Source organism: Phalacrocorax carbo, chromosome 1, assembly GCF_963921805.1.
Source record: "Phalacrocorax carbo chromosome 1, bPhaCar2.1, whole genome shotgun sequence".
Taxonomy (NCBI): Eukaryota; Metazoa; Chordata; class Aves; order Suliformes; family Phalacrocoracidae; genus Phalacrocorax; species Phalacrocorax carbo.
The window spans coordinates 65023050-65040739 of NC_087513.1; the positions used below are offsets into that span (position 1 = coordinate 65023050).

The following is a 17690-nucleotide window of genomic DNA, read 5'->3' on the forward strand; positions in this document are numbered from 1 at the left end:
AGAGGGGGCTAAATTGTATGAAAAATAGTAATTCTTCCATATGAAGAAGGGGGTTCTCTTATATAACACATGAACATACGGGAAGAAGCAAAGAGATCTCTCACAATTTCAGTATAGCTATGTAATACCATCTGCACCTCTTTTCCTAGAAAATCCTGGAATGGGCTCAGGAAGGATAAATTGGAGCAACCAGTGGTAGAAGACCTACAGATGTGGGGGTGGTGGCTGTAAAGTAAGGACAACAACAACAAAAAAATATTTTTCTGGTGTGGGTATGATCAACTTTGTTATCCATATTAACATAACTTGAGGAAGTTACTTGCATCCATCTTCTAAAAGGTAACTGAAATGACCTGCAGACATTGGGAGAATTCTCTGCACAGGGGTCCCTGTAGTTTCTGAGCTGCTGGAAATATTATGGGATAGTTTCTTGGCTACAGCACATTGTCCTTCTGTTGACTGTAATGGAGCTTTGTCACGTAACAGTGGCTGAGACTCTGACATTAGGACTGGCTAAAGATATAATGTCTTTTGACTTAATGTGATTTCTACTTACAGTCATTTATCTTTACATACAATCTAAAAATGCAAGCATTTATCTATTTATGTTTTCTAAATCAAGTCACTTTGTGCTTTTACTGGGCTCCCTTAATATTTTTGCCAAGATCAAATAAAGAATTAAATGGTCAAAGAGTAAAAGGAAATAATGTAAAACTTCCTGCATAGATCTTTGGAATCTGAAACCATATGCCAGTTCCAATACTTAGAAAAAGCCACAGGGCATGACAATAAAGGTGAGTGACCGCAGGGTAAAACAAGCCCCCCAGTACTTTTATTTTTTAAGATTCAGTTCTTTGCTGGCAGAACATCTGAAAACATATTCAGCTGGGCATTACACTCAGACTTCTGTCCATTTTGAAAAGGCTATCAGGAGAATTAGGAGTTCAAAGAAATCCTCCAGAGCAGGAAAAATTTTGAAAATACCAGAGATTGTCAGTATACATATATTAAGATAGTGCATGAAACTTAACTACACTGTAAATTTAAGTCTGTCAGGCTTTGTAACATGGAAATCACCTATTATGGGATATGCAGAAGAAGGCATTTTGTAGGCTTTAGTAATTCTTCAATATTTTATATTACAGCAATTTCATTTTGGGATAACCTAAAACCACATAGAGAAAAAAAAGTCTGAAATATTAACATTGAGGCAAGCTTTAGCTGATCCAAGAGAAGGGACAGATAAAAATGGGATTACACAAACTACTGGCCCAATTCAATGGCATCTTTTGAAATCTGCACATTTCAAAAAAGAGAAAATTACTCACTTTTTTTTTTTTTACCTGGCATCAGAAAAAAAGTTAAAAATCCAAACTCCAATGTCTGAAATGTTGCTTAGATGGATTTATTTTAAAATTAATATGTACCCAAAATAAAATCCTCATATGGCTGTTGGTCCAGCATCAGTACAAGGGAAATTTTCTTGGGAACTTTGAGTCCTCCTCTAGTGGTACCATTAATTAAATAGGAATTACGTATGGCAATTTTGGGCATACCTTTATTTATTAGAAAAAGAAAACTAATACATAGAAGTAGCTTGGTCTGTATCTTACAACTAAGACAGACTATTAGCAAATATTGTGCTGGGGCTTAGGATACATTCCAGCCTTAGGGTCCCAGATCACAGACATTTTCTTTCTCAAAAGCAGAGGCTACTAAAATGCTTGCCACACTCCAAATGCATAACAAGTCCTTCACAGACACACCTTGCCCTGTTAGTAAAACTCTTGCTGAAATCAACAGATCAGCCCCCAATAAACTTCCACAGCACAACCTAAAGTCTCAGTGAACAAGGTGGCAAGAGAGAAGAACAAGCACAATCCATTTTTTCAAGGACCAAGGGAAAGATGCACACCCTGCACACCACCAGAACACCTCTGTCTCCTTGACAATGTCCTATGGGAGCACTCAAACCTATCTGAAGATACAGTAGCTTCAGCTGACCATCCTCATTTTCTGCCTAGAAACCAGTTCCTGCTCAGCATCTAAGCAGTTAGGTAGGACAAGCCTTCCTTACAAACTATATTCATCACCTAAAGGGGTAGCCCTTTATGTTAATATCCAGACAAAAGAAACTCCTTAGAGCTGCTTACAAAGAGCCCTTTATAATCCATATTTCAGTTCTAGCAAACCAGTTTGCTATGTCCCTTAAGTAGGTAAGCTCAGAGATCTTTAAGGCAGAGAAGTTCGTTGGAGGTTAACCAGTTATTTTCTCTCTTATCAAAATTTATTGCTTTCTGAAGCAAGGAGACCTTCAGATGCCAACAGGGACAGTCCATTAGAAACGACAGCCTAACCAAGTGACAGGGTTGTATACCCTGTTATTTCCTCTCTCTATGTAGCTGCAGGCGGTTATGCTATCATCTGTACCCCAACATGATCCAAGGCCTTTTGAGGGTGTACAGGACAAATTGGAGCATATGGATCACAATTCAGAGCCAAGTCTCAAAATTGCTGTGAAAAATAATCATGATGGACATCCTTGTCTTTTGGCAGCTGATCTGCCATTATTACCCACCGTATGTTGGGCTACAACCGTCAGTAGGTCTCTGTCACTAGCATATTCTGCCCATCATTCCTTGCTCTTCATACTTCATCAAGGGCTGTGTTTTGGGACTGGAAAGAGAATACAGCATGCAAAACAGACTTCAGAAGTGATTTTCCTTCTCCTTTGGTGGGATACTGTTTGCCTGATTTTAGTGTTCTGAAAATTGTATACCTTATCAAAGCTACTTATCTAGTGTCCCTGTACAGGCAACATAGAGATGCCTCTAGACATCAGTTAATACCCTCTTTCTTAGTCCCCCATAGGACAGAATTAACTGCCACCAGGCGATGTTTCTTTACTATGGGGAAACCCTAGCCAGCCCCAACTTGTAAATAGACTTTGAAAACTAACTGGGAGGAATCCCACCTATAGTACTCAACTGAAGTACCTCACTGGACTGACTAGCTTTCACTTGTGGAGCTTTCCACTACACAAAGAGGAGACACCATCACAACGGTGTTATGAAAGTCTTGGTGCTTACTAAATAGTAAAGCTATTATTCATTTTCTTTGATGTTAGCAAGGGCTCTTAAAGCACGTCGATTTCTTTGGCTATTGTTAGGTAAAATGTCAATCCTCTAGCCTGCGATTAGAAAGCTTTCAAGCTAAAGGTATTATTTCCTTCTCTCCATTATGTGTGTGAGACAGAACTCGCAGTTGGTGGAAATGAGATGGAAGGGAGTTCTGGAAAGAAAGCAGAGTAATAATGGCATTTTTTTACGCTCACTCCAAAGATCAGTAGTAACCACAAAAGCCACACTATAAAAATATGAAGTAATGTTCTAGTCCATGTTTGCTGGCTTATGTAGATTTCTATGCCATATTTGCTCAGTGCACAAGTAAAAAGACAACCTGAGTGTCTACAAGCCCTGCAAACCCAGCCTCATGTCTAAAACCTCTTGTAATAAAAACGCAGTGACTAAGCCATAGCTGACAATTTTGCTGATGGAGCATACATCAGAACAGAGCGCAGCTCATTCTTTCAGATTGTAATAGCTCTGCATTGCTAACAATAGAAAATCTTGGTTTGGTCAGTAAATGAAGCAGAAATGTTCAAGGACACATACATATTCTGGATCAAGAAGTGCCTTTTTCACACTTCAGACTAAGACTACATTAACAGTATAGAATTGTGCTCCCCTGTTCCTTCACGGCATTCGTAATCGTATTGCTCCACCACAGCCCATCAAAAGCACCTGCTGAGGAGTGCCTATAATGAAGATCTTTAATGTAGAAGAGCAGGAAAACTCCTCCTGTAAGTCTTCAAGAAGGGAGCAAGAAGTATAAGCATAAGTGGCCTGATATTAACTCACGCTGGGAATTTAGTGCAGGATCTCTCCTGTCACCTAGCCCTCAAAGAAGCAGCCTGTGTCACAGATGCTGTAATAAGGAGTAGGAAGGAACATGCATGATGGTCACAGATTCTGCACTCTGAGTAGAAAACACAACAATGAGATGGCTACATCCTTCATGCAAATATAGAAAGGGAGAGAAATAATCCAACTTGGGAATAGGTCCTGTTCCTATTTAAAACTGGCTTTCATCTTACTGAAGTCCTCCAGAAGAGTGTTAATTTCCTTATCCAATAAGTAATATTGAACAACAAACAGAATTTTAATCTCAGCAGCTCCAGCTGAGGGAAGAAGCCATTACTGAGAACTCATCTTTATTTATGGTTTTTGTTGTTTGGTTTTCTTTTTTTCTGAAAATGAGAATAATAATCTAGTAGGAAAAAAAATCTCCATATAAATCAGGTGCAAAATCTAGTACTGTCAGATCCTGTAATTTTAACATGAGTCATATGTTTGTTCTTTTTTGGTTTTTTTCTCTCTTAAAATCCCAGTTCTGTGAATCAGGTAATGATAGCGTCTAATATTTTGAAAGAAAGTAAGTTTCCAGTCCTCCTTCTGCTCTATCTAAACCTTCCAACATCTGGAAGGAATTGAGAACAACCAGAATGTTTTATTTTAAAACATCCTTGGCGAGGGACAGCCTTCAGCAAGGCTGATCTGACGAGATTCCCAGGGCTGAGGCGAGGCTCAGTCCATATCTGTTTGTAGAAAGGAATCACAAATCTAATCTAATGCTAGATGAGACCTTAACACTGTGTAAAGGTTCCTGTGTTGCTGTCTAGTCTCCTATATATGAAGTAGCTTGTGCTTCTAGTGAGGAAAGACAGCAGCCCTTACTGTGGTGATGGTGGCATAACTTAAAACCTATACTCTATTAGTTTACATCCTAGGAGGTGAAATTTGCTTCACTTGCCTCCTCTAGTTTTTGTTTCATTGTGTGTATGATGAAAAGAGGGAAGGGAAAAAGGAAATTCTAACCTGTATTAAGGTGCACTATTCTGAATAGATTTAGAAGCATCCCCCTTGCCATATTAAACCGCATTAGTCTGATGGATGAGTTTTGCAGTTGAACCCAGTTTTATATGGACCAGTTTTAAACAGTCACTACATTGTTTATCCAGCCATAACAGAATGGAAAGGATAGATTCACAAACCTTGTAAAATCAGCAGGTTGAAAAGGGCAACTTGATTAGCCAGTTTGCAGTATGCCTTATACTTTGCAAACTAAGCACACCAGCTGGAACTACTTAGCCTGCTAACAAATATCCATATGCCATGAAATTTCATAAACAATGAAAATGGTCATTTTTTTCCCTTTGGTTCAAAATGTAATCTATTTTTTAAGTATGAATTTATTTTTAAGAGACTGCTGCAATGAGACAGAGAGCAACTGGAGTTAAAGCTACAGCTATAACACGTGAATAAGCAGCTGTCATCATGTATTGTAATTCAGCACCAATCACAGTCTAAAAATAAAAGCCATAAATAAGGGGAAAAAAAGCCCTAAACCCATACAAGTTAGTGCAGAATTTCTTAAAGGAACCTGAGGGAGTAGGAATATATTTTCTTCTTCAGAAGGCAGGGAAAAACAGAGACAATGATTACACCCTCTCTCTGGGCATATCTAGACATATGGGTACAGACAGATCTGAGCCCCTCTGCCTTAACAAGGTCCTGCTCTGCTCCACGAGTTGTTTGAGGACAATGAAAGGCATACTGCTCTGTGAACATTATTTTTAAAAACATCAGGGATTTGCTTGAGCACAATCCACTCACACAGCCAGAATTTAACATACTACAACATAAAGCTCTTTTGAATAAGGAGGAGCATACATTTATTCCTGATTAAAAATATTTTTTCTTAGTAACAGTGATATGGTGACTCCTGGACACTTTGGAATCCAAAAAGTTTCTTTTATGACATAAGGTAACCAGCAAAAAAATGACACCCCTTGTGCTTTCTTGCTCTCTGTAGGCTGCTGGCAAGTGGCACTACTGCGGATTGCTTTGAAGAGGGCTGTTTACCACGGTGCCAGCTCAGCAGTATGCTAATAGGGCGCTTGAAAGTGAGTAATACACTTTGTCCACTCTCCCTGGTTATCAGCTCCTCCCTCTTCTCAATCATTACCAACAGGTTTAAGGGCTCCAGTAAAAGAATAAAACAAATGGCCACTCACTGACGGTCGCATATCAATTTGTAATACATGGAGCAGCCCGAGCAAAAAGAGAGCAAGGGAGCTTGTAATTCCATGTAACTCACAGCCGCGTCACAATCGATACTGTATAATACAGATGCATTGTTAGTCTCTGAAAGTAATTTTATCCCTCAAAGAATTTTTTCTCTCTCTTTTCATTTTTTTTTTTTATCCTAAAGAGAAAAGCCCTATGGAAAGCAGAAGTTGTTTGTGGAAATTCTGTGACTTCTAAGTTGTTCACCAGTGGCAGTCCAGGTATACTTAAATTACAGTTCAGTGCAGCAAGCGTAAAGATACGTCCTGCTTTATACAGTTCTTGCTCATGCCTAGTCTCTTCCAACCTCCTACTCAACCGTCAGATAGAAATCCTGTATAATAAATGTAAAATGTAAATAAGTCCAGTAAGCAATGGCCTAAGCTTTACCACTGACAATTCCTGAGAGCAAAACTGATTTGCAATGGTTCATTGTCAGCCTCCTTGCAGAACCTTAGTGCTCTCAGGTGCAACAAGTGAGTAACCCAACAGCACTAAGGCCTTTGACCTGAACAGGTGTCTTCCGCTCCAAAGTAATTCCCCTCTTCCAGTATGACGAGACTTGCCTTTACGCAAGTGAACAACCGAGGACTCAATATTGAATTAAATCAATACATATAAATACTTACTATCATACAGAAGACATGATCCTCTATCAGTATGTCTACACTTCCAGGTGAAAAGAGGGCTCAAAAGTGTATGTAAGGATGCCATTCCCCGTGACCCTAAAGCTTCCCATTTGCACTGGTATTTATAGCTCAAATGTCCACACTATACATGGAAAAAGCTGTACTTCACATATCTGCTGATGCTGTGGGAGCGTAACACACTCTGCCCCACCACCACCTGGTCTGTCTATATCACTTAAACAAGAGTTTGGGTTCATGCAGAGGCTGGGAATGGGCTCAGGCTCTCCTCTCTCAGAAAAATCATAGAATAACCTAAATCCAGAGCTCTTAACACCCCTGCAGGTAATCACTGTGGATAGAAGGCAGGTATGGGTTTGAGAATGGGTTCATACCCATAAATTTTTGATAGTGTAGGCATACCCTTTCAGAACATGCCTGATTTCTATGGTTTAGATAGCTACCCACTTAATATTTTAACTGCTTCACATAGGATATCATCTGCCCATTCAGCCTCTCCCTTTGACAATGAATGGAAATTTACAGCATTCACAGAAAGGTGTAAGAAAATCCACTGCAGAAGCAAGTAAACACACACGAACACACTTGGTAACAACTTGGAAATCTCCTCACCTGTGAATCAGTATTGATTGTGCTTTAGTCCCCAACAGAGAGATGGTTTGCTCCTTCTCGTCAGTTGTGAAAGGTTTTTAGTTTTCTCCATGGGCAATTTCCTCCAAAGTGAGAGCAAACAATGCAGTCAGAAGAGCTCCAGAGGCAGACAGGGAAAATAACCTGGTAGCTGAGAAGAGTTTATTGGCTTCCGCTGCTTATGAACAGCTCAACAGCATGGAGTCCTCCAGGTTGGTGTATCTCTATAATCTTGACCCACCTGGAGATCCATGGTGTCGAACCATGAACTTATGAAGATAGCACTGCCTCCAGTGAGTGGGGGAGCTCCTCTTCATCTTCAGTGTGTTGAACAGTCCAGGAATAGATGAATCCTTTACCATTTCTTCTGTGACAGGCAAGTTCCTTTCTTTCTTTTACTACCCCCTTTTCCACCATTGTACATTTTAATTCACATGGACAAGAGATCACGCACATCTTTCATTTCAGCATTTGGTAAGTGGCAGTCAGTCTACACCTTCCATATTCGGTAGCTTCTGTAACAATCAGAGTATCAAGGCAGAGGTCCCCAGCAGAAATTACAAAATCTCTGATTCCTTTCATGCCCTAACCACCTCTGAATAAGTTTGTTGGGTGACTGCTCTGTTTTGCAGGGATGGTGAAAGAAGCGAGAAATTATTATGAAAGGTATTCCTGGTTGGCCAAGAAAGTTATATAGAAGAAGGCGGTTTCTCAGTATTTCTCAAAAATAGTCAGATTGTAGATTGTCTTTCTACCTGCTAAACAAGAATCTTTCCAATCCCAAATCACACGCTTATGTCCAAGGAGGATTAGATACTATGGTAGGGTGATGATGATCTTCGAATATAATTTCCTACCATTGCCAAATATGCAAGTACAATGTCATAAGCTGTTCGTTGGTTCCACTGACTCTGTACTTCACTTTTGTGTCCCTAATGAGACCTCTCTTAAAACCTATGCTATTATTTTCAAGCTTTATGACTTGCCCATTTCTCTCCTACAGTTTGGTTTTGATGTATAAATAATAAATGGTCAGCAAGATGGCTATAGGAGCTTTATGAAAAAGTATTAAGAAAACTTCTTCCTGTGAAGGTTTAGATAAATTAACTTCACTTAAAGAGCAAATTTCAGCTGACTGCTTGACATTAATTAGCTTAGCTTTACAAAACCCCTGCAAGGTATTATATGAATTTTACAACATGCTATGTGTCTTACAGATGGGTATGCTGAGGTCCACAGAAAGGCTAAATGCCACATTATTATTTTATGCAAACAGCTGACTAATGTGTTGATTAACTTGTGTGGTGATACACTCTTGGCAAGAGTCTTTAGCTTGCTCCACTGGGGAGCGATAGCAGGACATTTTGAACAAATAGGCATCTATTTTGGAACAGTTCTCCCACACTGATTTGCAGCCTAGGTTTCTTAATTTTTCAATGCCTGTGCAAAGGCAATCTGTTTAAGCTTTGCTTGCCTTTTCTTTTTTCTTTTTTTTTTTTTAAAAAAAGAAAGATAATGGAAAAAAAAAAAAGAAAACTAAAATCACTGCGAGGGATAATTGCTGGAGACTTCTTGCCTGATAGATATCGTCTGAGGTTATCGATACATGAGTGGAGATGCAAACCTTGAGAGGTAGAGTCAGGATAAATTGTGCAGCTGTACACAAACAGGTCAGCTACACATAGAAAAGCAGGCAGTAGGAACCCCTCATACCTGTAAGTTGGCAGGTAGGTTGGCCGTTCATTTTTCTGTAACCCAAATAATTTTTTTTCGGGGGGGGGGGGGGGGGGGGGGATAGGAAGAGGGAGAAGGGGCAGCAATTATCACTACTGATAGATAATGACAACACATAGCAGCATTTCCTGATGGGTAGAGAAGACGTAGAGACAAGACTCCTCATGTATGCCCAACCAACCTGTCACAGGGAAGACACACACACAGCCAGCTAACTCTGCAAAAGCCTGGATATCTCAGAAAAAGTTTAAGAGGAAACCTTGCACCCATTTAGGCTCCTGTTTAACAGCATAGGACAAGTTACTCTCTAATCCTCTTTTTTTCTAGAACTGTAGAAAAGGATGTTACATTGTCATTACAAGAAAGCAGGACCTAACATTTAGTATTGATATATATATGTTTCTAAAAATATAAAAAGAGATGAAAATGACAATTCAGTTTTGAAAACTACACAGTATCAAGAAAGCACTAAAAGCAAAGAAAGTATTGCTGCATCTTGCAGTGCATCCCTATAAAGATGCCTCACATGGATGTCTTTAAAGTATTTGAGTTGAAGAAATTTCTGGTTTCTATGATGGATGTGTTTGGTGTTTCTTTTATTCTCCAACATATTGCAATGAATATTTGCCCTGAGACAAAATACATGAGTTAAAGCTGAGGGTTTTTAGAGATGTGTATCTGTTCTTGCTGCTTACTCTTCATTTGAAATTATGAGGCTGTTTGTGCCATTAACTTCAGTTGCAGCAGAGATGCTGTGATATCATGGCAGGGGCAAATAATGAATATAAGCAGAAAGAACAAATGAACTCTTATTCCTTGCTTTGATGCACTTGCCAATAGTCATTTCAAGCAAACATATGCACAGTAATTCAAATTATGTTGATGACATACTCAGTTCATATAGCGAATAGTACATTACTTCCTGAGTTGATGTACAGAAATGTATGGGATTCCTGCTTACTAAGACATTATTCTTCAAGTAGCCCAATTGGAATATATGGACTACTGCTGAGTAAACTCACAGAAACATGTGAGTCTGATGGGAAGAATAGCTCTTTCCAGGATGAAAAATGTGGCAGAAGTTAACTGCAAGGAAAAAATAAACAAAAGACACAGCATCTGATAGATCAACTAAATTACAAGCCTGTATGTTTCTGAAAGTTTCCTACAAGGCACCAGCAGCCCTTTGATCACTTTACTGTGTAATATCACTGTAGATTTATTGTTCTCTGTTTCATTTCGAACAAGCATGAATCTGAACAAAGTTTTACTAAAGCAATTGGCATGAGAAAATCTTTAAAGAATGGGAATAGGGAGCTGTCATAAGGTACTTGGGAAGGTGAAAGACAGATTATTATTAAGTTTGTAGTCCCACCTTCCAATTCTCTCTTCATTTTCACTTACCTCTCCTGCCTCCTTCACTGCTCTTGTAGGACTGTAAACCTATACTTCAAATATGCTGCAGTGATGACTGACAGCAAGATACCGTAGTACTTTGGAAAGGTAATTGATGTTGCATTCAGTTACTTTACCTTATGATATTATCACTGTAACAGCAAATTCCAGTGCACACCAGAGAAAGTTTCTTAAGAAATTCCTGACTGTCAACAACAGAGAAGACTGATAAATGTGCCAATAAAAAGCTTGAAATGTTCTTTCTTGGGAATGGGATAGAAAAAATATTTAGATTTTGTTTCAGCTTGTGCCAGACATCCTGACTGGGGATCTGCTCCAAGATTTCTTTAACATGCCTAATTATACATAGTAACTGCTGGCTGGCTGACCACTGTCCGTCTCCAATATTAAGCAGAATTTGCTACTTTGGAGAAGGGGACAAAGCTTTTTTGCAGATATCAAAAGTCAACCTAGTCTTTGTGATTTCCTCTCTCCTCAGAAGGCAAAGAGCGGTTTTAAAAGAGTCTATTCCTTCCAAAGCCCATGAATTCTGTTAGCAGTTTTTGGTTTGGAGTGGAGTCCAGACTTAATGTAACAATGCTGCAAAATACTGTTGTCTGCAAATACTAGGCCTCAGCTGTATGTTATTGCAAAGTCTTTCAGTGACTGATTTGAAGTTATGTGAAAAACATTCCTCAAAACAGATTTTTCTTTTATTCCTCATTTGTTCCTTCAAACGGTTCTAGTTTTGGGTCTTTCTCTTTTAACATTACAAGGGTTGGATAAAACTGCCTCCAGAGACCACTGGTATCACTAGCAGTTAATTACTAGCAATTGTGCCTGACTTGGAAGTCTCTTCTCTCAAATGATAATGAGTTGGATTAAAGGAGATAGAGAGCTGCTCCCCTAATACGACTTGGGTAATTAAATTCCAATATTTAAAACTCTACCTGGCATTGCCACAAGATACCATACTGCATTTCCTATCCGTTGATAACATGTAATTCTGCTAAATACTCTGAACCAGTTGGCATGTTTCAGTCCAGAAGTGTACTGGGTACGATGCTGTGGGGACTTTTCAGTCTACTGAAGTCAAATCAATTGGTAATATATTTTGTTACTCTCTTAAGGTGATAGATAGCATGAAAATATAAACCATTTCCATTAGCATCTGACTAAACATAATGGAGAATCTAACATGATTTGTCGAAGTGCTGAGCTCTAACAGCTCCAACCAAAGGCTATGAAAGCAAGAGATTCCCAAAATCTCAGAAAATCAGCCTCGTAGGCTTCCCTAAAATGCTACTGAAGACTTTCCTGTAATTATCGCTAGTAACATGAGGAAATGCAGCACAGACAAGATGAAAGCTCTGGTTAGATAGTAATTTTTATAATCATCACAGAAGTGGAAGTTTGTGGGTGGAAGTAGTGCTTATAAGATGAAAGTCCTGCCAAGTCAAGGCTTTTTCTGCCTATGTAAAGTTACTAGTCAAAGGGACATGTCAGGGAAATGGATTAGTATTTGTTTAAAATTTTTACCAAGGTGGAATCTTGGCTGAGTGAACTCAAGTGAAACATTTCCACTAATTTCTGTGGAGAACTCGATCAAGACAGATACTTGGTTTACAAAGATACAGCCTTCTCACAAGATTAAAAAAGTTCCTTACCTCTTAGGAGCTCTGGGGGTGTGTCTCTGCTGGTTTGTTTTAATTTGAAGTAAGGTGTTGTCTAATACTAACTGTCCACAAAGGCATAAGATGAACTTTTGTGACAACCAGGAGCAAAAAGAGATCTATTTTGACCTCTGTGGAAACAAAATCTTGTCCATGACAGCTGCTTGTGACCTGAGATTTCTACCTAATGGGCAAAGCCAGGCAGAATTTATTTGATGTGAACTGAATACTGTGTGCTACTGAACTAATGAATAGTTGCTGATGAGTATTGTATCTAGAGGGTATTTCACTCTGCTGAGTTATATAGTTTTTGCAGTATGTCAAAAATGAAATGATTCTTCTAAGGGCCAGCATTTTTTCTGAAGACAAATAGAGGCCAACATGCAGGTAAAATCTTTTTAAGGGACAGCACAATCTATCATTTCAGACATGATTTTGACATTATCCAATATTTTAGCAACTTAGCATGCAAACTGCCTGTGCCCAAATGCTGCCACTTGTCCTCTTCCATCAAACACTTATAACCAATACTGAAATCATGAATTGTCTACTACAAATGTTTTAATTGTCTTATAAAACCAATCAGCTGTCAGGCAACACTGTGGCAGAAACAAAGAGAAAAGAGAGGTCTGAAATAATGTAATTCATGTTATAATTAAAGACATCATAATTGTGAAACAATTGCTCATCTGAAGTATACATAAAAGGAGAGAAGAGAATTTGGATCCTGAAGAGTTTTACATAGGGCAGTATTCTAAAATATTACCAGCCTGATAGTTATCCACAGGAAAGTCAGAGGCTTCAGCCACTAGAGGAATTTGTTTGCAAAATAAGAGACTACCTGTCTGCACCTAAGAGACAATCTTACCCCAGCCCACGGGTGGTCATTTCCTTTGGGGACTTAAATCAGACAACTCTTTGAAAAAAACTCTTGCCAGCTGTATCACTGCATATTGAAAACAAATAGCCTGCTGGGGGTTAGCTATGAAAACTTGCCTCTTTGATGAGTTTAGCTTCTGCTGTGAGAAACATGGGAAGTTTAATCTTGATTAAGTGGAACAAGGAACACCCTGGTGTCCCTGGTATTTCAAGAGAGATTATCTTTCACATTAAGATTTTTAACTCCTTGCCAGCTCACTCCTCAATGTGCTAGTCATTAGCTTGATGCCAGAGAATGAGCTATTTATGTATGGAAAAATCTCAAGCATAGCACAAGTCATTTTGTGCAGTAAAAGGCTGAACTTCGAATTTGAGATAGCCACATGGTATTTTAACAAACTGCACTTTATCCATTAGATTATCAAAAACTTTGGCCTGGCAGAAGTGGTTCTTTTCCATAATGCTGTTACAGAAATTGTGTGTTTCATAACTGTGTTTTAGGTAGGATGTCTATCCTCACATGTAGAGGACATTTTTTCACAAGAACATAACTGGTTTCAGAACAACCAGGGTTTTCATAAGCATCATGACCTATTAAGAATTCAACACTACCTTTTGTAGAAAGACATGATCTTGCCTGAAGAGTGAGTGGCTTTAACAGTAGGATTTTGATTAATGGCTTCTGATTTTTGTTTCTCATGCTACTTTTGATATTTGTTTGTTTAACTAGGCAAACAGTCATGATGACAGAAAGAAATAGATTAGTGTGAGAGGAAGGTAAAAGAGCACGTATCACTTTCTTGTGTCACAGCTTTGTGTTTCTGCTGTAATGCCAACCTCAGGAAATTAGGTTAATTTTCCGGGAGGCGTGTTGCTTTGCCAGTGTCTGAAAGCTCCTAATTTCTATGAGTCTGCTATGCATCATTCATGACAGGTGGCAAGGAGAAAGAACACTTAGTAAAGAAGAAAGAACAACCCAAGGGACAGCAGTCCTACCCAGTAAAAAACATATGCAGCTAACTACAGAATGCGTTAAATTAAAAATGTATATGTAGAGTATGATGATCTTTTTTTCTCATTGATGACACTGACCAAACTAAACAGAAAATTAGACTTTTATCTAAAGGGAAATTGTTCCTTCAAAACAGAAATATTTCCAGCAGGATGTTCTTATTTAGAGATGGTCTTCTATGGAGACTTAACTGGAAATCCAACTTTGGTTTGGTATGGTTTTCTTTTGGTTTTCCTAGTTTGTAATAATTTTGTCTAAAAGCTAAAAGGAAAAGACAGGCAGTCAGAGAAATGCCATAGTTAAAGTATAAACTGATTAAAGTGGAGAAAACAAAATTACATTAAGGGGCTGTGATGTGTTGCAGGACAAAAAGGAAAAAAAAACCAACAGAACAAAACCCTGGAAGACGAGCTGTTTATTACTTTCTGCTTTCAGAAAATAATGATTGTTCTTCCTACCAGTTGAATCATTGCTTTAGAAAAACTGCTTTTTTTCCAGTTAAATGGATGGAAACCTGATTTCCTCTCTGACCGCTGAAGCTCCTATGAAATATGGTATTTTTGGAACAGGCTGCTGTGCGTATCAGAGGTAACTGGGTAGAACAGCCTGGGGAATACAGGATATTACCAAGAAATTCAGAATGCAACTCAGCTCAGTGTGCACCAACATAAAAACCAGAGCAGGTGTTCATTGCTTCTGCCACTGTCATGTTAATTCCTAGAAGTAGTGCATTGCATAGTGTTAGTTAAGCAGTACCATGAAATATTTTGCATCTTATTAGAAAGCAGGTAACAGACAGCAAGGAACCTCATGGTAATATCCTTGCTCTTGTGGGGCTTTTTGTTATCCCAGGCTTTAAGTAATTTTCTGGACTTTTTGCTTTAATAAACAGCAGAATAACATGTCACACAGAAGTGCCATTAACCAGCTTTCAGGTAATTTCCCAACATACCACAAAGTTATTTTCCTCAGTAGAGGGCTCTCTGTAAATCTATGTAGGTGTTTATATTGCCCACAGACTCCAACTGTCTTGTGAACTATTTTCCTTCTCCAATCAAAAGACCAAACTATTTCCTAAATAATTTCAGGGTGAACTGGAAGACTTGTTCCCATGGTTCTTGGATAAAAGGATGCTAGCTGCAAGCAGCCATGGATGACCAAAAGATTTTTACTCAAACATTAACGCCAACAAGGAAAATTCTCCTTCTGAAGAACACCATTAAGTGAACAGCAAGCCAGCCTTTAAGATTAATGTTTTTACTTCTCCTTAGCCTTCCAGGAGCTTCTTCAGTAAAACTTTAAGAAAATCCATACACATATACAGAATAAAAATGAGGTAAGAAAGGAGAAAGAAAGAAAGAATATGGAGCTAGGGTTTCTTTGTGCAGTGTTTTGTTTCATTTTGGCTTTAAATCTGCCTATAAACACACAGGAAAATTATCTTTTATTGTGGAGAACGTGAAGATTACAATAGATAAAAACATAAGGAATAGAACTGTGTTCTCTTTTATTTCCAGAGCAGCCTGGGCTTTGAGAAGAATTTCTCTCCTATCTCTACAGCTGGAAGATGCTTCTGTTCACCCCAGGGGACCATGACCAGGGAGAAATCTCTCTCTGCCAGCTCTGCTGCGGCACATTCTGAGCAGTCAGGCCATTGTTCTAAGGAGGCTAACATAAAGACGCTCACAGAGGCAGCATCAGGTGGGTATAATACATCTGGGCAGTCCAGAGAGCCTGGAAATACCCTGGGCTCAAAAGCTCTGGTAAGGTAATATAGCGTGAGTGGAGCAGACACATGTATGTTCCCACTTCTGTTCCAGGCACTGGCAGTCTTCAGAACTCATTATAAAATGCTTAATGTAGAAGACCTTTGAAGTCCCTCTGGCCTGCAGTTGTTAGCCTGTCTAATTTAGTGTTTGTTTTATTAATGCAATTGTGGCCACTGCTGGTAGGTTGTTCTCTGCAGGTGTAAGGGTGGTGGGAGCAGGCAGGAAAAAGTTGTTCATCTCGTGTCTGATGCCCCTGAAATAATTGCTGTTACTGTTAGCTGACATTGTGCCGGAGACAGATTGCTTTTACCCTCTTCTTGCATCCAGATATTTCTAAAAGAAATACCGATGCAAGTGCTCTGACAGAAACTGCCACAGCAGCACGACTGCTGCTGTATGAATGCTGGCGTGAGCCTGCTCCGAGCACTGTGGAGGTCAGTAATGTCAATGGGTTTGAGGCTGGACTCTCTTTGCCAGCATCTATCTATGGATGTGATGGAAAGGCATGGTCTAATGTACAAAACTGGTGCTGCTTTGCTGGAAATCAAGATATAAATAATCCTGGGATAGGTCTGTTTCAGTCACCCTGTGTGACAGGAGCTGGAATACCGAAACCCTCAATGTTGGTAGAAAAAAGGAGAGCCAGAAAATGAAAATTAAGTTTGTCTTGCACTTTCAAGAGTATACATGAAAAGTAAAACAAAAACCAAGTCCCAGATTTGTGAACCAAATCCAAGTTACTCCACCTGGGTTTATGATTTGCTCTGTGACACCCATAGCTTGCAAAAGATCAGAGGACAGAATTGTGCCATCCCTTTCACTCTGCAAAATCACTGCAGAGGAATGCATATCTATAGGGAATAAGATATGAGGTAGGAAAGTGGAGAAGAGAAAGCAGAGGCAGGAAAAAGGTAGGAAAATCCCTGTGTGTGAGTGTAAAAGAGAACTCCTGAGAAATAAAAAAGGATAGAAAAGAAACATAAAACTGAAATGTAACAGAAGAAAGCAATTAAAAAGAAAGAAAAGGGAAAAAAAGGCAAACTCTATTAAATTACGTAACATATACAAACTCCTTGTGAACCCCAGCCAAAACTGTAGGCTAGTTTAAAGAAGAATGGGATAGGGAGGAAGAGAGCTGAAGAAGGAACGACTGACAGCTAAACAGAGTTTAAGAGGCAAATCAGAGTTTGGACCAAAGCACTGGGATGGTTCTGTCCCTAACCTATTTATCTAAAAAAATGAGCCTTGTTTGCTAACATAATTCATTTTTTACTCAACTATTTTGCCTGTGTTTTGTTGGAGGGATGTGGTGGTTACCTCAAATTGTGTCTTCTTACCCCATTCTTTCAGCTTTAAATTACATTCTGTATGGCCAGATATTGGGAAGCATTTTCATGTTTTTATTTATTTTCCCATATATTTTTGCATACAGTAAAAATAAAGAAGCATGTCAGTAACACATTTTAGCTCAGAATGGAGAAGTATAATTCATCGGTTTGGAGTCATGTTTAAAAAATAGTGTGAGCTAGATAACTTTTGCAGAGGTACAATTTTTTATATATATGTATGGGTGACCCCCTCTGGATCCTACAGTGATTTTCTTTCAGCTGAAAAGAGAAAATAGGTTTCAAGACCGAGTTATTTGCTGAAGAAGCAGAGTTGATTGTTTCAGCCTCTCTCCCTTCTATCCTGCTCCCACCTGCTATTCCAGAGCCAGTGAGATAGTAGAAACCACAAAACAGCAATGTCATTAATAGGATTTT

The 17690-nt window shown here is 38.9% G+C and overlaps 1 protein-coding gene across 9 annotated transcripts in view; it reads right to left on the reverse strand.

Moving 5' to 3' along the window:
• The window catches only part of CHRM2 (cholinergic receptor muscarinic 2), a 105527-nt gene that overhangs the window by 63672 nt on the left and 24165 nt on the right, over nucleotides 1-17690 (reverse strand). For 2 of the 9 annotated variants that reach the window (XM_064457534.1, XM_064457515.1), the window contains exon 1: nucleotides 7448-7681. The exons of 6 other annotated variants lie outside the window; for them this stretch is intronic. The gene's annotated coding sequence lies outside the window, so the exon portion shown is untranslated. Of the gene's footprint in view, nucleotides 1-7447; nucleotides 7682-17690 lie in introns of those variants that run through there. One more of the 9 variants, XM_064457496.1, reaches the window with a different exon arrangement.